The following is a 24,632-nucleotide window of genomic DNA, read 5'->3' as shown; positions in this document are numbered from 1 at the left end:
AAGGTATTTGTAACAGGAGACAAACTCCAGCTCGGAACCGTCAACACAGAAGATCTTAGGGGGGCTGCTGACACGAGGTCTCCGGTCGAAAAGAATGCACTTTGTTTTTTTGGTGTTGAGGAGAAGATGGAGGCGATGAAAAGACTGCTCAATGGAGGTGAGGCTGAGTTGTAGAGTGGAAGCCGCAGAGTGGAGTGAAGGGCCTGCACAATACAAGATGGTGTCGTCAGCATAAAGATGGATCTGGGATTTGCCAGCATCCTTTGCTACATCATTGATGTAGATTGAGAACAACGTTGGTCCCAAGATGGAGCCTTGAGACACCCCTTTAGAGATGGTGAGATGGTCTGACAAGATATTTTCAGTCTTCACTTGCTGAACTCGGTCAGTTAGATAGCTGGCAAACCAGTTGCAAGAGTTTGTCGAGAGACCAATGTTGGAGAGCCTCTGTAGAAGGATGGAATGGATGACAGAATCAAAGGCCTTAGCTAGGTCGATAAAGGCAGCGATGCAGACCTGCTTGGAGTCCAAGGAAGTGAGAATGTCATCCATAACTTTCAAGGTAGCTGTGATGCACCCGTGGCCAGGCCGGAACCCAGACTGCATGTTAGACAGGATGTTGTTTGAGGCCATGAAGTGGTTGAGCTGTTTGAGAGCCAGCTTCTCCAGGACCTTGGCCAGGCACGGCAAGATGGAGATGGGCCTGTAGCAGTTGGGGTCGGAGCTAGAGCCACCTTTAAAGAGGGGAAAGACCAGCGCGGATTTCCAGTCAGGAGGAAAGACAGACAGCTCAAAAGACATGTTGAATAGCCGTGTGATGGGAGCGGAAATGACAGGTGCAGCAGCTTTCAAAAACATGGGTTCGAGCCCATCAAGGCCAGCAGACTTGTTTGAGTCTAGCTTGGTTAGCTCCTCTAAAACCTCTGAGGTCAAGACAGGTTTAAAGGAGAAAGCGTCACAGCTGGAAGGAGGAGGAGAATGTGATGAAGCAGCAATGGGGGGAGTAGCTGAGAATACATGGGCCGAGTTGACAAAGTGATGATTAAAAAGCGAAGCCATGTGAGACTTGTCAGTGACAACAGTGTCACCAAAGGTCATTGCACTAGGAAGATGAGGGGAAGTGAGTTTGTTTTCCATGGCTTTGACCGTTTTCCAAAACATCTTGGCGTCAGAGCCACAGGATGCAAATTTGTCCAAGAAGTAACCGGTTTTGGCTTTTCTGACAGCCTGAGTGCTTTTATTTCTACACTGCCTAAAGGCAAGCCAGTCAGCAGGAGACTGGGTGGAACGAGCTTTCCGCCATAAGGTGTTCTTCTGGTGGATCAACTCCGTTTTTATCCGTGATTTTATGAGTGGGGCATGTTTGTTGATGATCTGATTAAAAGTTATCTTAAAATAGGACCAGGCGTCATCCACAGTGGAGACTGAATTAATTCGGTCCCAGTTTTCTGCTGCAACATCGTGGAGAAAGGCCCCCAGCTCAAACTTCTTCAGAGAGCGCTTGGTTACGATCACTGATGGTCGCTTGATTGAGGAGCCAGAGCGTATGCATGCAATGGCACAGTGATCACTCAGATCTTGACTGAAGACACCAGATTTATAATTAGAAGGGGCATTCGTAAGGATGACATCAATCAGTGTGGCAGATGAAGGGGATTTCTGATTGTGTCTGGTGGGCTCAGATATGATTTGGGAAAGGTTCAGAGCATCGAATTGCTGGGTGACTACGTCTGGGGGGTTGGACATGTCCCAGTTGAGATCACCCAGGAGGACAAACTCAGAGGAAACGTGTGGGGCCAGGAGTACACCAAGTGCAGTTAGGGTGCAAGCTGGGGCAGAGGGTGGTCTGTAGCAGACAGCGACAGAGAGAAAGAAATTGGAAGACAGTTTGATCCTTAACACTAGCAGTTCAAATTGTTTGGGGACAGACTTGGACATTAAGATAGAACATTGCAGATGGTCTTTAACAAACAAAACTACACCACCACCTTTGGTGGCTCTGTCCTGGCGAAAAATGTTGTAACCTGGTATGGAGATGTCTAGATTGAAAACACTGGTTGTGTTTGTAAGTAAAAGTTATGAGGAATATGTATTATCTCGTAGTGGATTAGTACTGGAGAGGCTTTTGAAATATTCATCTATTCATAATTCTGATTCACTGAAAACATTCTGCAGACAGAACAGCATACCCTGCCATTTCCCCTGCTCCATTCAGGTTCTTCCTCTCTTCTTGGTGCCTTCGGTCACTCCCTCTCCTCTCCACTCCCTCTCCTCTTCACATCATTCCTGGTATGGAGGACCAAGTCTGTCAAAATTAACAGACACATAAATGAATGTATGAACAAATAAATGAATGAATACACACAGTATAACGAAATACATTTCTATATTTATTTATTCTTTTCCACATTCATTCTTTCTTTTCCACATTCATTCTTTCTTATCCACATTGTTTTCCACATTCATTCTTTCTTTTCCACATTGTTTTCCACATTCATTCTTTCTTTTCCACATTCATTCTTTCATTCTTTCCCCGATTATCAGATCTGTATGCAAATATGGGGGCGTGTTTCGCATTTTCATTGGTTGATGCCCCACGCATTTTCATTGGTTGATGCCCCACGCATTTTCATTGGTTGATACCGCGCGTGACGTAGTAAAAGCGACAAAGTCGAGTCGAGATTTTTTTATTCCTTTACATCCCTAGATTATTATTTGATATGATATACCTTTTGGTTTGGCAGCTTTTTAGGTTATCACCTCTTAAAGGTATGGACTGCTTTTCTTAAAAAAAAAGAGTTTTGCCAGATCTTGCTCCCCTTCGTATGATTCGCTCGTAGGTCGGGCTGTGGTTGTGATAGAGACATGAGACCAGAGGGTTTTTTACGCACCTGAGTCTCCTGAACAGTAGATATCGACCCCTAGTCGATCAGACCTTCTTAGGCTGAGCTATGGTCACGTTTCCGCACCTACCCCTCTGTAATATTGTTTCTTTTTTCTTGTATTGTTTCTTTTTTGTAATGTATTTGCCTTACCTTGATTCCTAGATAAATGGTTCAAAAGGAAAACATTAAGTTAACAAATGTAAAACTGCACTGTTTGAATTGTAAATTATTTGTAGAAGACTAAACAGGTGTAGCATTTTTGCCCACCTAGTGCCTTAACTAGTGCGGGTCTCCGAAATAGAGGAATACATCTAGTTTGACATTAAATTACCAACCTTATTCTAAACTAAAATATTGTCGTGTTTTGTCCGTCTGATGAGCGTGGGTATAATGACTCACACGACAAGGGATTCTCCGTTTCTGGTTCTTTAGTGAACTTCTTCTTAACACAATACACAATACAAGATACAACTAATTGTGTCCCAGATGGCAGGTTAATAGATGACGGGAAAACTAGCTCTGGCACAGAACAGCAGCTTTGCTGTCCATACCGATGAGCGTTGTTCCCTTTACTGACTGTTTACGTAACCAAGGTAACGAGCTATCTCTCTCTCTGGGTGATCATGTGACATACAGTAACCAATCAACAATAACGGTAACATAAACACAACAACAACAACAGGGAAAGCCACCCATGGTGGACTGTCTCACACTATCCCCCTTCAAGAGTACTGAGTCCCCTTCAGTACAGGTGACTTAACATTAACATGTCTAGGAATAGAACAGTTGACTCAATGAACATGTCTAAATTATTTGATTACTTACATCACATTCTTTGCAAACTCGTAGGCCCTATAGCTAAACAGCAGTGAAACAATTAAAACACTTAACTACTTGTAAACAGTTTTTACAGTAAAACATTTTTTTTTTCTTTATAATGCAAAACTTCTTGGATGAAGTAACCAATCTGCCGATAAACTAAACAGTCTCTCTTTCAATAACTAGTTCCTGAATCTCTCTGGCTTATTAACCATGCGTCCCTTAGATGTTTTAACAGTATTTTTTGGAGTGTCCTCTTGTCTTTTTTCCTGCTGACACCTTGGAGCTTTGAGATGAGGTTTCTCCTCTTGATCACATGACTCTCGAGAAGCTCCTTCCCCTGCTGGATCTTTATCATTGTCTTTCTGTAGTGGCAGCTCTGGTACCAACGGGACATCCTCTTCAGGTAGCTGTGTAGCTGGGTCTTGGCACTGCTGCAGCACTTGACTCCTTTGACGTTTTATCCCAGCAGGGACCACCTCACTATTGTATGGTTTAAGCCGATCATGGTGCATTATCTTTCTGCGCTTCAACCCTTGAATATCGTAGAGGACAGGACCACGGCATCCAGCCACAATCAAGGGGCCCTTCCAAGGTGCTTGAAGCTTGGGGCTTAATCCCTTCTTTTTCGTGTCATCCTTTACATACACCAAATCTCCAACGCTGTAAGAATGTTCTCGTGCTCGGACATCATACATCTTCTTCTGACGTTCTTGTGCAGTGCGGAGGTGCTCCCTCGCTGTGCTTTGTGCCTCCTTAAGTCCTTCTCCCAGGTTATGAAGGAAATCTGCTACCTCCATTCGGTCAGATTTGAGTTCTGCAGCCCCAGACTGGATATCCTGTGGTTGATGAACTTCTCGGCCAAACATGAGCCTGTTAGGTGTGAACCCTGTGATTGCATGGCGTGAGCTGCGGTAGGCTGAGGTGAGTAGTGACAGATGCTCATCCCAGTTCTTTTGGTTCTGGTCCACGTAGCACCGGATCATCTGGAGTAAAGTTCTGTTGAACCTTTCCACCTGTCCGTTAGAGGCAGGGTGGTAGGGGGTGGTCCTTGTCTTTGTGATCTGTAGGAGCTTGCATACATTCTGGAACAGGGAACTCTCAAAATTGCGACCTTGGTCAGTGTGCAACTCGAGGGGGGCTCCAAATCGGGCGATAAAGTCATACACAAGCCTCCTTGCTGTTGTTTCCGCCCCTTGGTCAGGAACAGCAAAGGCTTCGACCCATCGAGTAAACTGGTCAATTATGACGAGAATGTACTTGTTTCCAGAGCTGGATACAGGGAATGGCCCGAGGATGTCTACGTGGAGACGGTCCAAAGGTGCTCCAGCTTGGTAGCTTTGCAACTTGGCTCGTTTCACTGGTCCCGTAGTTTTGCATGCATTGCAGTGCTGGCATCTCTTCACAAACAGATGGACTTCTTCACCCATTCCATACCAGTGATAGCTCTGGCGTAAGCGCTCCAGTGTTTTTGCTTCCCCAAGATGACCAGATTGAGGAGGATTATGGCAAGCCTGCAGGACCTCTCTTTGCATGGAAGCTGGAACTAGTAGCAACACGGTTGGTTGTTGGGCTCCTACTCTCTCCCAGGAGTAGTAGAGAACTCCTTGCTGCAGCATGACCTGAGGCCAGCAGAGCCAGAACTTCCTCACTGCAGGGCTCTCAAGCATCACCTGATCTTTAGTAGGGAGGGTTCCTGATTCTTTCCATGTGTGGAGGGTGGAGAGGACAGGATCAGCTTTCTGAAGTTTGGCAAGCTCTTCCAATCTGACTGACTGCAGCCAGTTAACTACTGGAGTCTCCAGCATGGTTGTATGTGGTGGATCTGTTTCCATCGACTGAGTGTTATCACCACTGGTCTCACCAGACTCAATACTCCTAACTGCGAGCGGCACAACATCATCAACATCGTCTTCAAATCTTGTCCACTGCTCATGAAGTCTTCGGCAGTACTTACATCCTTGACATGGTAGATCAGACAAGTTCTTTCCAGCTTGGTAACAGTCACATTTGTCTGAATGTTCTCTGGTTTGCCTTGACATGGCATCAGCATTGCAGTGTTGCCGGCCCGCTCGATGCTCTATGTCAAAGTCATATTGGCTCAACTCTTCCAGCCAGCGAGCCAACTGACCTTCAGGGTTTTTGAACCGAAACAGCCAGGTGAGACTGCCATGATCTGTTCGTAGCAGAAACTTCTTGCCCAGTAGGTAGTGGCGGAACTGACGAGTGTAGCGGACGACAGCAAGTAACTCACGTCTGGTAACACAGTACCTCTGCTGAGCTGGTGTAAGATGGCTGCTGGCGTATGTTAGGACTCGCTCTTCTCCCCACTGGAGTTGTGACAGAACAGCTCCAATACTGTGGTTCGAGGCATCAGTGTCTAGAATGTACTTGCCTCCAACAGTGGGGTATCCCAGCACTGGTGTAGTTGTCAGTTTTTCTTTCAGCTTTGTAAAAGCATCTTGGTGCTCATTTGTCCACAGGAATGTAGCCCCCTTCTTTGAAAGGCTGTGGAGAGGGCTTGCCAGTTCTGCAAAAGCTGGAACAAACTTGCGGTAGTAGTTACACAGTCCAAGAAAAGCTTGCAGCTCCTTCAGGTTGTTGGGTGGCTCCCAGCGCTGTACATCCTTGACCAGAGCTGGGTTTGGACAGATCCCATCTCCACTCACAATGTGGCCCAGGAAGAGAACTTCCTCTTGAAGCAAGTGACATTTAGAAGGCTTCAGCTTCAACCCATAGCTGTGGAGACACTTGAAGACCTGTGCGAGCCGGTCCAGGCTTTCATCCACTCCCCTGCCAATGACAATGACGTCGTCAAGGTAGATCAGCAATGTTTCCCATTGGAGTCCCCTGAGGACGAGCTCCATTGCCCTCTGAAAGGTGCTTGGGGCATTGCAGAGCCCAAATGGCATGCGGGTGTATTCATAGAGGCCCCATTTGGTGATGAATGCTGTCTTCCCGCGGTCTTGGTCATCCACTGCTATCTGCCAATAGCCAGACTGAAGGTCAAGTGTTGAGAACATTGTAGCTTCCCCAAGAACATCAAGACACTCTTCAATCTTGGGCAAAGGATAAGCGTCCTTTACCGTCAGACTGTTCAAGCCGCGGTAATCTATGCACCACCGTACTCCTCCATCCTTCTTGCGTACTAAGACGACCGGAGAGGCCCACTCCGATGATGATGGTGTAACGACACCGGCTTTAAGCATGTCTTGAAGATGTGTTTGCTCTTCACTTTGAAATCCAAGAGGTGCCCTTCTCACTCGCTGGCGCACAGGCTTAGCCGATCCTGTGTCAATCTTGTGTGTGACAGCAGACATGTAACCCAGGTCGGAATCACTTTTGGCAAAGAGGGATTGGTAGGTCACTAGCAGTTGGATAAATTGTTCTTGTTGCTCCTCACTGAGTGCCTCACTAGTAGCACCAACCAGGCTTTGGAGATGTTCAGGTAGCTCAGAGATTGCTGCTACTCTTCCAACCACCAGTGATGGCACACTCTCTGACTCTCCCTCTATGATGGGCTCTACACTTTGCTCAGGTGAACATGATGGCTCCTCAGGATAAGCTTCAACTAAGAGTCCAAGGCATGCTCCTCTTGGCAGGGCCGCTTTGCTGGTCGAGAAGTTGCATAGCCGGACTGGCACCCGCTTCTCCATAGTGGTAACAACACTCCCGGAGACTACATTTTCTGTGATGTTCAAAGGCTCTAGTACAGCTGGAACACCTGGCCTTGGTTCTTCCACCTCGCCCCAGACCACACATTCAGATGTAGGTGGTATGGTGGTGGTCTCTCCTAGGGTCACTCTGGCAACATGATAGTCTGATCCATCCCCTCTTACTATTTTGGAGGGCACAAGTTCGTTACCGATGAACACCTTACCACGGGTGTGGATGACAACATCATGAGTCTTCATCAGATCCAATCCTATGAGGACAGAGTCACGTATGGGGGCTACGTGTACATCCCAGTCGATTGTTTTGGCTGCAATTTTAAAGGTGACGTTCAGTCCACGTTTTGCTTCCATGCCATCTCCAACTCCCGCATTTAGAAGGTAGGTCTTACGTAGGCTTGTCGGATCACCTCCAGAGAAACTCCTATACAGCTCCTCTGAGATTACTGTTGTCTGGGCTCCCGTGTCCACCACAGCCTGTGTTGGAATGCCGTTTACTGTCACCGGAATCTGTAGACTCTCACCCTCGTTTTTGGTGCAGCCAATCTGTAGCCCTTGTGGTTTGTGATCTGCATGTAGTCTCCCTTCTGACCGCCCCCGTTGGTCTGGGCCTTTGTCACCGCGGTTACGTGCAGCTGTTGGGCTCGGCGATCTACTGCAGTCCCTCCTGAAGTGTCCTTGTTCTCCACATTTATAACATGGGCCAGCTGCTCCCCGGGTTGGGCTTGGTGACTGGGAGCGCATCCGGCCGGGCTGCACCTGATAATGGTTCTGTGTCCTCTCTAGTGACAGGGGACGTTGTGTTGTTGCTCTAGTTTTATGATGTTCAAACTGCAGCTGTAGATTCCCTACTGTATGTACGAGGGTCTTGACTTGGTCCGTTAGTGTAGCAAACTGTTCAGCAGTTACATACTGAGGGGTCTGTACCCTACGAGAGGTAGGAGTAAAGTCCTCACAGATGTCTCCATCATCAGCCCAAGAAATGCGTCGTGTTCTGTTCTTTATTTCTGTTTCACGTCCCACCGTAGCTTTGAAGTTGTGTTCATGAGCCTCTACACACTTTTGAGCCTCTGCAAGGGAGCATGGATCTCGGTTCATAACTTCATAGGCCACTTTTTGATTTTTTAGACCTTTAAGAAAGGCATCAGTTGCAAGTTGATCTTGCAGCTGGAGATCCACTCCTGGATATGCAAGTGTGACGAGGCGTCTCACCTCTTCTGCAAATTCAGCTGACGCCTCTCTACCTTGCCGAAGTTCTCCCAACTTTCTCCTTACTGTGGTAGGGGGGTCTCTTTTCCCAAAGCGCTGAGTAAGCTCCTCCACTAAGAGAGCATAATCCTCCCGTGTACGTTCTGGCAGTGAGCAGACATATCGTATTGCAGCTCCTCTTAAGCATTCATGCAGCCTGTCCACTCTTTCTGTAGTACTCCATCCATACTTCCTGGCCTGGCGCTCAAATGGCAACAAGAAAGAGTCCCAGTCATCATTTCCTTCAAATGTGGCAAGTTTAGGTCTACGCACTTCTTGCAGAGTGTGCTGACTGTTGTGACCAGAACTATTCAGTCTCTGCTCACCATAGGGAAATGAGCGTTGGGTTTCATTCTCAGAGTCTCTAGTGTCTCTCCATCTACTGTCAGGTTCAGCATTGCCGCCCCTCCTGGTGGGACCAAAGTTGCGAGTGCGCTGATTGATGACATCCAACTCAGCTGCAAAGGGGGCACCAACACGAGTTTTTGGTCTTACTGGTATATCCCAAGAGGCTGAAGGTATAGCTTCAGGCTCAGAAGCATGCCTGTCCAATGTGGGGCGCTGTAAGATCTTATCCCCATTTCGACTGGAAGCAGCAAGTGGTGGTGAGGCTTGCTGTGTAACGGGATTTCCTCCTGTTATGTGTGTTAGTACGGGGGCTAGCATCATTTGCAGGTGTTTTGTCTGCTGATTTTGGCTATCCAACAAAGCTTGTAGCCATGTTGGGGCTCTATCAGGCTCAGTAGGTCCTACTGTAGCTCCTTGTTCCTCTGTCATTTTATTGAGTTTTCTGTTCATGTAATTGTCCTTTTATTTTCGGTGGATTGTCTGTTCCACTTGTCTTGTTCTCATTCATGTAGTTGTCTCTTTGTATTATTTAGTTGTTTATTTATATAATTGTCTCTTTGATTTTGTTGAGTTGTTTATTAATGGAATTGTCCGCTTAATTTAGTTGAGTCTAACGGGAGTACAGTCTGCCCAAACACCACCAGGTGGCAGTACTCAACCAGTTGTTGTAGTAACTCCTGAATCCAGTCAGCTGGCTAGCTAGCTGTCTCCTGTTAGCCCCTATTAGCTCCCGTTAGCTTTGGCTCTTATAACTTTATTATCTTCCGTTAGCTTCTGTTAGCTTTTCCTCTGTCAGGTGGATGTACTCACGGATGATCGCTACTTCTGACACCAGTTGTCGTGTTTTGTCCGTCTGATGAGCGTGGGTATAATGACTCACACGACAAGGGATTCTCCGTTTCTGGTTCTTTAGTGAACTTCTTCTTAACACAATACACAATACAAGATACAACTAATTGTGTCCCAGATGGCAGGTTAATAGATGACGGGAAAACTAGCTCTGGCACAGAACAGCAGCTTTGCTGTCCATACCGATGAGCGTTGTTCCCTTTACTGACTGTTTACGTAACCAAGGTAACGAGCTATCTCTCTCTCTGGGTGATCATGTGACATACAGTAACCAATCAACAATAACGGTAACATAAACACAACAACAACAACAGGGAAAGCCACCCATGGTGGACTGTCTCACAATATTGTCAGGGTGCAGTAATTGGGGCAGATCTCATTACAACTTAGAGGCGCTACAAACAAGGAATCTTCTGTAAATGTAACGTAAATTAAGTTACATTAATATTACTACAATATAAAACCCTGTCTCAAGCCTGCACAGCAGGCTACAGAGTGCTACAGATTAAAAACAAAAAAACAGCCTAAAACATAATCAGTTAAAAACATTTAACTTTAACAAAAAACGAAACAAAAAAAATCACAAGAATGAACACAGTTCAACAGTCAAAGGCCTTTTTGAATAAGGGAGCCAATATAGTGAGTGTAGAATGGGGGCTATGTGGGGGTTATGTGCTCGTATTTGCGGACTCTCATCAGGATCCTGGCAGCGCTGTTCTGGATGCATTGCAGCTTCTGTATGCTTTTGCCAGGAATGCTTTTGCCAGGAATCCTGATGAAGAGCGCATTGCAGTAGTCCAGTCTTGAGGAGATAAAGGCATGGACAAGTTTCTCTGCATCTGAGGGTTAGAGTGGGACGGAGTTTGGAAATATTTCTGAGATGATAGGAGGTTTTGCACAGGTGTTTTATATGGTCACTGAAGGTCAGGTGAGGGTCAAACCTAGGGAAAGCACCTAGGGAAAAGCACCTTGGACAGGAAGGCAAGGTTGGAGACTAGGTCAAACCCATGGATGGGTACATTTATTGTTTTCAGAATTTTTATGTTTAAATATACAAATTATACATTATCTACTTAAAATAGGCATTTTCCCAGACTTTTTCAGAATAGAAATCTAATCAGTAAAAACTAATCTAAAACTAATCTAAGCAAGCCTTTAGAATATGGATAATAACACATACAGTACATACAAATCTTACTATACTCCTCTTACTGTAGGCTATTGCCAATGTTTTGAACGATATGTACTGTCTCTGCTTAGAAAACACATTGATCCACTGCTAGATGTTTTTAAATTTGCCTATAAACAGAACCATAGCACAGAGGATGCTATTCTCTATATCACACATTCTGTATCCAAGCACCTCGAGAACAAAATTCGGCCTATGCCCGAATTATGTTTGTTGATTTTAGTTCCGCCTTTAATGCGGTACAACCCCACGTGCTCTTAGGAAAGCTCAAAGACATGGGTGTCAATAGTACTTTAATCAAATGGATCCATTCCTTCATGTTAGAAAGAGAACAGCAAGTGAAAGTCAATGGAACACTGTCAGTGACTAAACACTGCAGTACAGGTGTCCCCCAAGGTCACAACCACAGCTACGCGCGAATCATGCGAAAGGGAGCAAGATATGGCCACTAATAAGCTGCCAAACCAAAAGGTCTATCATATCAAAACATAATCTAGGGATGTATAGGAATAAAAAAATCACATCTAGAATTTTCCCACCCAGATGGTAATGAAATGTTCAGGTACTCTTGGCTGAGGGCTTTACCACGTCACGCGCAGTATCAACCAATGAAAATGCGTAGAGTGCGCCCAAGATACGCCCCTATATTTGCATACACATCTGACAATGACAAAGACAAACTATTCTATGTGAATAGATAGGTGAATACAACATTGTCTTTCGCTTTATCAGATGTGTATGCAAATATAGGGGCGTATCTTGCATGTTGTCCACGCCCCTGCGCATTTTCATTGGTTGATACTGCGCGTGACGTGTGAAGCTCTCAGCCAAGAGCAGACACTACTGAATTTCCAATCATAGCATGTTTTTTTTTTTTTAAAGGGTTAGGGCATATGAATCATAGTGGAGGTATGATACATCGCATATATATGGCATATATATATATTCTTTGGTGGAAAGGCATTTTTTAAAGCCATTTTTAGTCACCACAAGTCTGTTCAAACCCAGGCAGCGAGACCAGCAGGAAAACACAACTAGATCTTCTATAATTCTAACTGGATAGTACTTCGTTTCCAGTCATAGTCAGCTAGATGACTTACTTAGCTAGCTTACTTTTACTTATCAAATGTACATTTTGTGATATAAACGCAGTGGAGACACTCTCAGCTGTCTTGCATCGCGCATAGCCCAGAGCGTATTATGTCTAATTGAGTCAACTGGTATTGTGGTTATCACCAAGTTCTCCCATACAGTGCTGATGGACTAGTATAGACCATTGCCGACATGTGTGAAAGGGGACAACACGGGAATAGCTTGGGATGTCGACATAGTTTGGGATTCCATGGAAATTATAGGGAGAAACAGGCTGTGTGAGAACGGGGGGACGACTAACGACTCTCTCCCCGTCTGTGATGATAACTGCTTTCACACGTCACGCACGGTATCAACCAATGAAAATGCGTAGGGGCGTGGACAACATGCAAGATACGCCCCCAGATATTTGCATACAGATCTGATAAAGTGAAAAAGAAAGAATAAATGTGGAAAAGAAAGAATGAACGTGGAAAAGAAAGAATGAAAGAATGAATGTGGAAAAGAAAGAATGAATGTGGAAAAGAAAGAATGAATGTGGAAAAGAAAGAATGAATGTGGAAAAGAATGTGGAAAACAAAGAATGAAAGTGGAAAACAAAGAATGAATGCGTAAAAGAATAAATAAATATAGAAATGTATTTCGTTATACTGTGTGTATTCATTCATTTGTTTGTTCATACATTCATTTATGTATCTATATATTTATTGTTAATTTTGACAGACTTGGTCCTCCATATCCTGGAGCCACATTGAAGAGCAAGGTGAGCTGACGGAGCTGTTGATTGGCTGTGAGAGACTCCTCCCACAGACGCTGGTTGGTCTCCCTCAGGATGGCCACCTCCTCCAGCAAGGCCACCGTGTCCCGCCTCTCCTGATGGACCACAGAGACTAGTGGCGCTTTTCCATTACAGCGCCAAAGCAGGCCAAAGCAGGCCAGCCCGCTTCGGCCTGCTTCTTTTCCCCTTTTCCATTGTCGTCCCAGGTCGGTTCGGGTCGCTTCTTTAGCTCCACATCGAGAGCAGGGTCTAAATTTTAACATCCAGATCTTTTTGCCAGGCTGCGTGTGACGTGTGACGCTGCACACCGTTGATTGGTCAATGGAAATCGTCATCCCATGTCCATAGATTTCTTCACTAACCGCCATCTTGAAATACCACATTCGCTCTAGGAAAATGTCACTAGAGTTTCTGTAATAGCTTATTAATAAAGATTCGAAAAATTATGCTGACCATCGTATTATCTTAGTTTAATGTCATTTCAATGAATCATAGAACTTTTATTTACAACAAGCACAACACAAAAATCGCTATTATGCACCGTCTTTGTCCGTGAATAACACCGGCTGTGGAGGTGGTACAAACACAATACTCCTTTGCTAACTTCACCATCGGTATACGGTCATTTTGAGCCCTTAACCACCGCGCTGACACCCCGAGAAGTTATGCTTTTAACCGTAAACTCGATGAACCCGGAGTTCACCCGCTTCTGCTGCTGTGCTGTCCAGCCATTTTCGCCGTTCACTCATGAGTCAAATGCCGGTAGATTCGCGTCTTGTCGGCGTTTCCCGATGATGATACTACAGTTCATAAAGCAGACAAGTGAAGGCAGTGGTTTTAAGGGTTCAAAAAACATGACTTTATTATGTGTACATAGCTTAGAGCAGTGTTTCTCAACCCTCTCCTCGGGGCGCCCCAGCCGCTCTACATATTTGATCTGTTCCACCACCAGCACACCTGATTCAACTGATCAAGTACAAAGCAATTATGATTAGTAGAATCAGGTGAGCTGGTGGTGGAACAGATCAAATATGTGGAGCGGCTGGGGCGCCCCGAGGAGAGGGTTGAGAAACACTGGCTTAGAGGTCTCTCTTTCTCTTTCTCTCCCAAAAAATCACGGCTGTTGTTGCTGTGTACACCCGGAAGCTTTTTGCCAGGCTGCGTGTGACGTGTAACTCCGCCTACTATCGTCTACTCCTCCTACTAGTCCGGGTCGGTTTGTGTATAATGGAAAACCAGAACTGATCTAAAGCGGGCTGAACCGACCTGACGCGAACCGACCTGGGCCGACCTGGGCTGCTGATGGAAAAGCCCCATAGGTCACACAGGGAGGATGACATGTAGAGGAGTGACACAGACTTGCCCTACCCTCCTGCATACCCTCTATGTTCATGAGAGTCTATGGAAAGCATGCAAGCCTACACTAGAGAAGTGTCCACACCTCTGATCTGAAATTTGTGTTACAGAATGACAAGGTGAGAGGTTCTGAGAGATGACACCTTGAGTCACCAGCACTTCAGGTATTTGTCATTGTATTAGCAATTCTATTTTATGAACATAGTAGTATTTCATAAAAATGGTGTGTAGGTAACAGTGGGCAATCATTTTAAATGTACTGTCTTCTTTTTTTATTACAGCTTTGATGCCCAGATGGGATGGGAAGGAACTAAACTACAAGTCCCACTAGATGCTTTATGGACTATAATGATAAATTCATACACACGGACACAACATTATTATTGTTTCCTTTTTCCATTTTTTCCATTCCATTTTGTTTTCTCTTTCTGCTGCAATGTCGACTGAAACTGAAGCCTTAAGAATTTTATTCTCTTGTACTTCATAATGGTATTTAATAAACTTTTGGCACACATGGCAATAACAAATCATGAATCTTTAATTATTATTATTTAGCAGTTTAAACATGCCCTGAAAGTTTGTTTCCTAAGGGTTAGCTGACAACCCCACTGACAGGTGACAGGTAGATAATGACAGGTAGTGTAATGGGTAGTGGTTGTCCTGGCGGAGTGGTTGGGGGTGGAGTTAACTACCTATTGTTCCACCCATTACCTGCCTGTGAAAAGTGTCTGTGAAAACTTTGAGGGTGAATTTCTCTGTTTGTTTAATTGGGGGGTATCAACATTCAAATACGCATAACGTCTTCAACTTTTTTCTGATTTCGAATGAATGAATGAATGAATGAATGGTCTTTATTGTCATTGATATAGTACAGGTACCAAACAACGAAATTTGGGAGGGGGGGCTCCCCTGGTGCTAGGAAAGAAGAAAAAAAGAAAAGAAAAAGAAAGGAGCTGGTTTACATAAATAAAGGCTATGTACACTATCCACTATACTATACTGTACAAATAAAACACTGTGCTGTACTCTATGCTATGCTATACCTATTCTACACTGACTGCCTCCATCTCCAACTCCGCCACCCCCCCCCCCCTGCTGTCATCTTCCCCCCTCCTGATTACCCTCCCCCTACTCCTCTCACTACTTTCTCCCCTGTTGACTCCTCCCTCATCACTACTATCATCACCGCCTCCAAAACAACCACCTGCTCCCTCGACCCCCTCCCTACCACCCTGACCAAGGCCTGCCTCCCTGCCCTCATCCCCCACCTCACTGCCCTCTTCAATCAGTCACTATCCCAAGGCCACGTTCCCTCAAGCTACAAACTTGCCGCTGTCACCCCCATTCTCAAAAAGCCCACTCTTGACCCAGCCAATCTCTCCAACTACCGCCCCATCTCCAACCTACCATTCCTTTCCAAAACCCTAGAGCGCGCTGTCGCTGCCCAACTTCACTCCCACCTCCAATCCAACAAACTGTATGAACCCCTTCAATCTGGCTTCCGCCCACATCACAGCACCGAAACAGCCCTGGTCAAAGTAATCAACGATCTCCTCACCCCTGCAGACTCAGGTGCCCTCAACATCCTAGTTCTACTGGACCTGAGCGCAGCCTTCGACACAGTGTCCCACTCCATCCTCCTTCAAAGGCTGCGCCAACTGGGTGTTGAGGGCACCGCCCTGGACTGGCTCACCTCCTACCTCACCAACAGACAACAGTTCATCTCCCTCTCCGGTCACACCTCCTCCTCCTCCTCTGTCACACAGGGGGTCCCACAAGGCTCAGTCCTCGGCCCCCTGCTCTTCCTCTGTTACACACTCCCCCTCGGTCACATCATCCGCCAATTCAACCTGGACTACGCCGACGACACCCAGATTTACATCACCACAAACTCCATCCAGAACCCACCCCTCACTCACATCGAAAACTGCATTTCAGCAATAAAAACCTGGCTCACACACAACTTCCTCAAACTCAACAGTGAAAAGACCGAAGTCATCCTCATCGGCACCAAATCCATCCTCACTAAAACCGGACCCATCACACTCACCATTGACGACACTACCATCACCCCCTCCCCCCTGGCTCGCAACCTCGGCTTCATTCTGGACCCCACCCTCTCATTCGATCCCCATGTCAGTTCTATTGTCAAGACATCCTACTTCCACCTCCGAAACATTGCAAAAATCAGACACTGCCTCTCCCCCCCCGCTGCTGAATCCCTCATCCACGCCTTCATCTCCTCCCGCCTTGACTACTGCAACTCCCTACTCACCGGCATCACCTCCCGCTCCCTCCATAGACTCCAGATGGTCCAAAACTCTGCTGCACGCCTCCTCTCAAACACCCGCTCCCGTGACCACATCACTCCTGTCCTCCACTCTCTCCACTGGCTCCCCATCAAAGAACGTATACAATTCAAAGTCCTCATCCTCACATACAAAGCCCTCCATAGCCTGGCCCCCCCTTACCTGACTGACCTCCTTCTCCCCCACCGCCCTACCCGTACCCTCCGATCCTCATCCATTGTTCCCCTCACTGTCCCACCCTCAAAACTCAAAGGCTTCGGTCACCGTGCCTTTTCACGAGCTGCACCCCGCCTCTGGAACTCTCTCCCTCAACCACTCAGAGACTCACCCTCACTCCTCACTTTTAAATCCCACCTCAAAACCTACCTGTTCTCCCATGCCTACAGCCTCCCCTACCCCTAGCCATCTCCCCCATCCCGGCCACCCCCCCCCGCCCCCCCCCCCCCTGGACACGCATACAACCTCCCCTACCCCTACCCATTTCCCCTAACCCTCCCACCCCCCTGATATGCATACAGCCTCCCCTAACCCTAACCACCTCCCCCCGCCCCCTACCACCCCCCCCCCCCCCCCCCCTCCCCGTTCGCTGATTCTGTGTTCCATGTGTCCATGTTGCTTGTTGTTTTTGTGTTTTTCGTATCTCCTATATTGTCAGCGTCTTTGAGCCTCGGAAATGCGCTATATAAATTTAATGAATTATTATTATTATTATTCTAACATTTCCTATTTCTCTGCAACCTTATGTACCCTAGGGTTGTCATATTGCACATAGTGTTATTGCACATTCATTTAAAGTGTCGCAGTTTGCAGGCTTGAAATGTACACATTTGTGCCTCAGCACTACACCTGATTTTTTCAATCCAGCAGCTGCCATCAATCCGTCCAGACTGTCCAGGGCCCAGAACCTAGGTCTTTGCTGTGTTCAGGGCCTGGATGGCCCTGGGGTAGAAGCTGAGCTTCAGTCTGTTTGTCCTTGCGAACATGGTCCTGTACCGCCTGTTCGAGGGCAGCCGAGCAAAGTGTTCGTACCCAGGGTGGGATGGGTCTCTGGAGATCTTGGAGGCCTTCCTGAGGCAGCGTGTGTTGTACAGCTCTACCAGAGAGGGGAGGGGGGCGCCGGTGATCTTCTGGGCCGTTCTCACGACTCTCTGTAGCGCATTCCTCTCTGCGGCTGTGCAGCTGGAGAACCAGTTGCAGATGCAGTAGGTGAGGATGCTCTCCACTGCGCAGCGGTAGAAGGCCACCAGTATCTCCTGACTGGTGTGGTCTTTCCTGAGGACTCTCAGGAAGAAGAGCCGCTGTTGTGCCTTCTTGATGATGGCTGCTGTGTTGTTCTTCCAGGACAGGTCATCCTGTATGTGCACCCCCAGGAATCGGAGGGTTGAGACTCTCTCCACGCTCCCTCCGTCGATGAGCAGGGGCTGGACCTCAGATTTTTTCCTCCTGAAGTCCACGATGATTTCCTGGGTCTTTGACTGGTTCAGCAGCAGGTTGTTAACCTTGCACAGCTTGCTCAGCTGCTCTACCTCATCCCTGTACGCCGCCTCGTCCCCCCCCGAGATGCAGCCCACCACGGTGGTGTCGTCTGCAAACTTTACGATGGAGTTGCTGGGGTGGACGGGGGTGAAGTCGTAGGTGTAGAGGTTGTAGAGGATGGGGCTTAGCACGCAGCCCTGGGGGGACCCAGTGCTGAGTCTGAGGGCTGTGGAGGTGTGGGAGCCCACCCGCACCCTCTGGGGGTGGTCGGACAGGAAGTCCTTGATCCATGCACATATAGAGTGTGATAGTCCCAGGTCTAGTAGTTTGGTCACTAGCCTGTCTGGAAGGATGGTGTTGAAGGCAGAGCTGAAGTTCACAAAGAGCAGTCTCGCGTAGCTGTTTCCCCTCTCCAGGTGGGATAGAGTGGAGTGGAGAGTCGTCGCGATGGCGTCCTCTGTGGACCTGTGGGCTCTGTAGGCGAACTGGTATGGATCCAGGTTGGGCGGGAGGCGTGTGACTATGTGGGCCCGGACTAGTTTCTCGAAGCACTTCATGATGATTGGTGTGAGTGCCACCGGGCGGTAGTCGTTTAGGCAGCTCACCGTGCTTTTCTTCGGGACTGGGATGATAGTTGAGGTTTTCAGGCAGGGTGGGATGGTGGCCTGGGACAGGGACTGGTTGAAGATGTTGGTGAAAACCCCGGCCAGCTGGTCGGCGCAGTCCCTCAGCACCCGTCCCAGGACGCCATCCGGCCCTGAGGCTTTCCTGGGGTCCACCGCCTTCAGCACGCGTCTCACTTCATGCTCTGTGAGGGTGAGGCTGCTGAGAGCTGGAGAGAGTGGTGTTTGTGTTGTGGTTACCTCCGTTCGCCCCTCGTCGAACCGGGCGTAGAAGGTGTTCAGCTTTTCCGCCAGCAGGGGGTCATCCTCTGCGGCTGTGAGCCTGTTGGCTCTGAAGTTTGTCATGTGCTGAACCCCCTGCCACACCCGCCTGGAGTCGTTGCTCAGGAAGCATTCCTCAATCTTCTCTCTGTGGTCTGCCTTGGCCTCCCGGATGCCGCGCTTTAGGTTAGCCCTGGTGGTGCTGTACAGCAGTGTGCCCTTCCCTGCGAAGGCGTTGTCCCTCTCATTGATCAGTTTTTGGACCTTCCCAGTCATCCATGGCTTCGTGTTGGGGTAGACCCGGACCCGTTTGTCCACGGTGACTGAGTTGGTGCAGTTCACTATGTGGTTCAGAACCGACGACGTGAACTGTTCCAGGTCCTCATGCTCATATTCCTGCCATGAGGTGTCATTCAGGCAGATCTGCAGTGGAGCGGACCCTGCTGGCCAGGTTCTGACAGTCTTAGTGGTGATGGGAGCACTTTTCCTCATGGTAGTGTAGGCTGGGATCAGGAGGATTGACACATGGTCAGACATGCCTAGATGAGCTAGCGATCTAGCCTTGTAAGCAAGCTTGATGTTGGTGTATACCTTATCCAGTGTTTTTTCTCCTCTTGTTGCACATTTAACATGCTGATAGAACTTCGGTAGTACTACCTTCAGGTCAGCATGATTAAAGTCTCCGGCGATTATATGGACTGCCTGTGGGTCCGCGCTCTGTTCACCACTGATGACGTCATATAGCCGCCCCAATGCTAAGCTACCATCTGCGTTAGGCGCAATGTAAACAGATGTTATGTACACTGCGTTGAATTCCCTCGGGAGGTATGTGGGTCGGCATTTAACAGTCAAGTATTCCAGGTCTGGGGAGCAGTGGCTACTTACAGTTTTTGTGTTTAAGCACCAGCTGTCCTTCGTAGATATAATGAGGCCGCCTCCTCGCGTCTTCTCACTAAGCAGCGTCCGGTCCGCCCGGTGTAATGTCCGGCCTTCCAAGCCTACCGCGGAGTCCAAAATTGTGTCATTTAGCCAGGTCTCCGTGAGAATAATCACACAGCTATCTCCCACGATGTTATTAGTAGCGACATGCAGTCTCAATTCGTCCATCTTGTTAGCCAGAGACCTGACGTTGGATAGGAAAATGTTTCAATGTATGACACATCATTTGAAAGCTTACAATCTGCCTTTTCAAAATGACCTTGCCCTACTTGGGGACTTTTTCATCAGACCCTGTCACACATAGGGGTGAGAGCAACAGGCTGCCAGTCGTTTAGGCATGTTACCTTGCCCTTTTTCAGTACTGGTAACAGTTTCAGTTTCAATGGGGAGGTGGCTACCAGCAGAGAGAGCTCAGTATATAAACAGTTTACTGGGCAGCAGTGTGATGATGCAGACAGACAGGGCTATGACATCATCACTTCCACCCTTGGCTACAGTTGTAGTTTCATCTGTTCTCATCGTGACCCGAAATCCTCAGTCTGTTGAGAGTGTTGGGACCGACATGTAACCATGGTGGAGACAGTGTTGTAGAACAACAGTCTAGCACCCTCATGTGTTAGTCTGAGCACATTACATAAGAGGAAGGAGGCCTCTAGTCCCAAATGAACTTGGTTTGGCTGCACATGCACGAGCCCAAGACACCACCTAGTTCACTCACACAATTACCCATGAATGGTTAAAGAAACGCCCTTAATTAATACTAATATGACTAAACATTTCCTTGATAATCAACAATTGTCATGTGCTCAGTCCAGAGTTGTTAGAATGACAGGTGTTTCTCTCTGTGCAGTTTGCAATGTTGCTGGGTCACAAAGGGTCACAATGTTGCTGGGTCACAAAGGGTCACAATGTTGCTGGGTCACAAAGGGTCACAATGTTGCTGGGTCACAACGGGTCACAATGTTGCTTGGTCACAACGGGTCACAATGTTGCTGGGTCACAACGGGTCACAATGTTGCTGGGTCACAAAGGAAGGCTGTGCTTCCATGGCCTCAGCTTAGAGGTCAAACCTCTCCCACCTGAGACAGCTGTACCTGTAGAACAACGGTCTAAGAGTCATATGTGAATAAATAAAGTATATTAGATTTTCTTGAACAGGTAGTGCTGCTTTCCTATTATTGATGTTTAGTGGACTCTTTTGGACTCTGGGGTTCTTTACTTAGTTCATGCTCCTCTTTCCCACCCTCAGTGAAAAAGCAGAACTCTGTCATATTATTTTGTACCCAGGCCAGCAGGGCCATACTCTTCTGTAATGGGCTACATTACACTAAACCCTGGCAGCACATCCCCCCACCCTGCAACACTGACTCCCCATAAAATACACAATCTCCTTTAAGGTCCTAGGGTGTTCAAGGATAAGAGATCCATTTCAAGATGGCGGAGAAAATGCTATAAAAACTAAAAATAATTGGGCCAGACCAAATTCCCTGACCAAAAATGCTATACATGTGCATGCCACAACTAGAGAGCATCAGTAACAATGGCAGAAATAATTACCATGATTAGACCATGGGTGGCGCTATAATAACAAATAGAAAATCAAGTAACTTCACAATGCTGGCATTTCTACCCCGTTGTATGAAAATGTATGAAATTTGGTACACATAATATGTGTCTTTCCTCATGGGGAACATATTTGCCTCAAGAACCCATAAAGTCCGCCATGATGGGTTTTTCTGCAGGTGGAAACATTTTACAACTGTAAGTCAGATTGGTCCGAAATTGTTTATGAACATGCGTGGTGCACGTCTCTCTATTGGGTGTTAAAAGGTAAGAGATCCATTTAAAGATATCAGAGAAACTTATATGAAAAGAAAAGAATTGGCCCAGAATTTTCAAATGATCGGAGAATTTGCCACATACAGTACATAATCAATATGGTTGGCAGTCGACAGGCTGATAGAGGGCACTACAATGTGTTACTCTGTCGAAGCATTTGAAGATATCTAAAAAAACAAGGACATTACAGATGTTTTACGTCTGTGACGTAATGACGCTTCATTTGATTCCCACGTTCCCACCCTCCCACCCTCCTCCCCTCCTCCATCTTTTATGAATGTGAGAGGACAGAGGAAGCAGCGGGGAGAGAGCGAGAGCTCTGCGGAGGAGCGAACGGGTCCCGAGAGGGGACGTGTCGCGGAGCGGGTCCCGAAAGGGGAAGCAGCGGGGTGAAAAGATTCGCTCAGCACGTCGGTGACGGTGCTGAGCTGCGCGGGACATAAATAAAATACCTATTCTACACCTGTTCCTCTGTGTCGACCTCCCTCTGTGCTTAGAGTCCCTTACATCTGGCGCCCAACGAGGGGCACAGAGAGGGGGTCGGCACACACCCACAGGATCATGGATTCGTCGTTCCAGGTGGTGGCGCACCTGGCCCGGATGCAGCAGGCGCAGGAGGCGATGGCTGCGGAGATGGTGCGGGGACAGGCGGAGAAGCGGGCCATGCTCCGCGAACTACTGGACCGCACCGAGCCACCCGGGGGAGGTCCCCGGGTTCGGGCCCAGAGGGGGGGGGGGTGCGGGACGAGCCGGAGGCCGTTCTCGACCCCTTCCCCGACAACCACCTGCCCCGACCGCTGGTTCCAGCCCCGGGCCCATCCCCAGTCCCGCGCCCTACCCCCGGGGCGCGGCCTGGGGTACGGCCTGGGGTGGAGCCGCGGCGGGAGCCACCAACACCTGCCCCGAGGACGGGGCGGGCCACCGGGGGGAGGAACGCACACGGGGGGCCAACCTCCACCCCACAGACGGCCCCACGGACGGTAGAGGAGGGATGCTGGCGATGCGGACAGCCTGGCCCAGCCTGGCCACCTCCGCCGGGACTGCCCCGAGATGGAGGTGGGTCAGGTAGTCCGCGTCGTCGGCAGACCGACCCCTCCCCCGCGTCCAACAGGCGTTTCGCATCCCAGTAAGGATACAGCGCGAGACGCACCAGGCACTGTTGGATTCTGGTTGCGAACAGACCATGATCCACCAGCGCCTGGTTCGACCCGGGGCATTGTTAGAGGCATCGCGGGATGATGTGTGTGCATGGGGATTGTCACAAGTATCCGGTGGTCACCATCGAAATTCGTTATGGGGGGAAAAAATATAGTGTCAAGGCGGCGGTTAGTCCGAGCCTCATGCACCCCCTGATTTTGGGTTTAAATTGGGCTGGGTTTCCACAGGTATTAGGGGGAACCACGGGGGTGCGTGCACGACCGACAGGGAAATGTGAGGCGTGCGCAGTGCTCTGCGCTGATGCGAGGGCGTCCGACGCTGCCGAGGAGCCGGAGGAGGCGGTGGGTCCAGCACCCGAGGATCCGCCGCCTGCGTTCCCTCCAGTGGCCGACTTCCCCCTCGAGCAGTCTCGCGACGCCACTCTACGCTCCGACTATGACCAGGTGATTAGTATTGATGGTGTGCTGGTACGGCCAGACGCTGTGCGCGCCCACCCGTATTTTGTAGTGGTTAGGGACAGACTGTATAGAGTGAGTCGTGACACTCGCAGGGACGAGGAAGTGACCCAGTTGTTGGTACCTAGGAGCCGCCGGGAAGCTATATTCCAGGCGGCGCATCATAACCCTATGGATACGACAAAACACTTAGGATACGACAAAACACTCAATCGGATAATGGCTCGATTTTATTGGCCGGGGATTCGGGCAGAGGTGCGGCGGTGGTGCGCATCCTGCCGCGAGTGCCAATTAGTCAATCCCCCGGCCGTGCCCAGGGCACCGTTGTGCCCCCTCCCCCTGGTAGAGGCACCATTCGATCGGATTGGGATGGATATAATCGGGCCATTTGAACGTTGCTCACAGGGCTATCGGTTCGTGTTAGTCCTCATAGACTACGCGACTCGATACCCCAAGGCAATACCGCTCGTACTATCTCTGCAAAGAGTGTAGCACAGGCGTTATTCCAGGTCATCTCCCGGGTGGGGATCCCGAAAGAGATCCTCACCGACCAAGGCACTAACTTTATGTCACGAACACTTAGGGAACTCTACGGGTTGTTAGACATTAAGGAGGTCCGAACGAGTGTGTATCACCCGGCCACTGACGGGCTGTGTGAGCGGTTCAATCGGACGCTTAAGTCAATGATCCGTAAGTTCATACACGAAGATAGTCGTAATTGGCATAAGTGGTTAGACCCTCTGTTGTTCGCAGTGCGGGAAGTACCCCAGGCTTCCACAGGGTTTTCCCCCTTTGAGCTCCTGTACGGGCGCAAGCCACGGGGCGTCCTAGACCTGATTAAAGAAAGCTGGGAGGAAGGGTCTAGTGACAGTAAAAATGAAATACAATATGTCCTGGACCTACGAGCAAAGCTCCACTCACTGGGGGTTATGTCACGGGAGCATTTGCTCGAGGCCCAGGAGCGTCAAAAACGGCTGTACGACAGAGGGACTAGACTACGCAATTTCGCACCGGGAGACAAAGTCCTCGTATTACTGCCCACGTCTAGCTCAAAATTACTCGCCAAGTGGCAAGGGCCGTTCGCGGTCACACGGCGAATTGGGGATGTAGACTACGAGGTAGTGCGGTCGGATAGAGGGGATAGCACACAAATATACCACATTAATCTCCTAAAAAAATGGAACGACGTGGTCCCTGTTTCCCTGGTGACGCTACTTCCCGAGAAAGATGAGTTCGGGCCGGAGGTCCCAAAAACTAGTACTAGCGCCCCGGCCTGCTTAGGCGACCATCTCTCGGCGAACCAGCGGGCGGACGTTGATCAATTGCAACATCGCAGA

The sequence above is a fragment of the Nansenia antarctica genome, assembly GCF_963989245.1.
Source record: "Nansenia antarctica genome assembly, chromosome: 4".
In the NCBI taxonomy this organism is placed as follows: Eukaryota; Metazoa; Chordata; class Actinopteri; order Argentiniformes; family Microstomatidae; genus Nansenia; species Nansenia antarctica.
The sequence above is the reverse complement of the archived record's forward strand: the minus strand, read 5'-3'. Positions refer to the sequence as shown.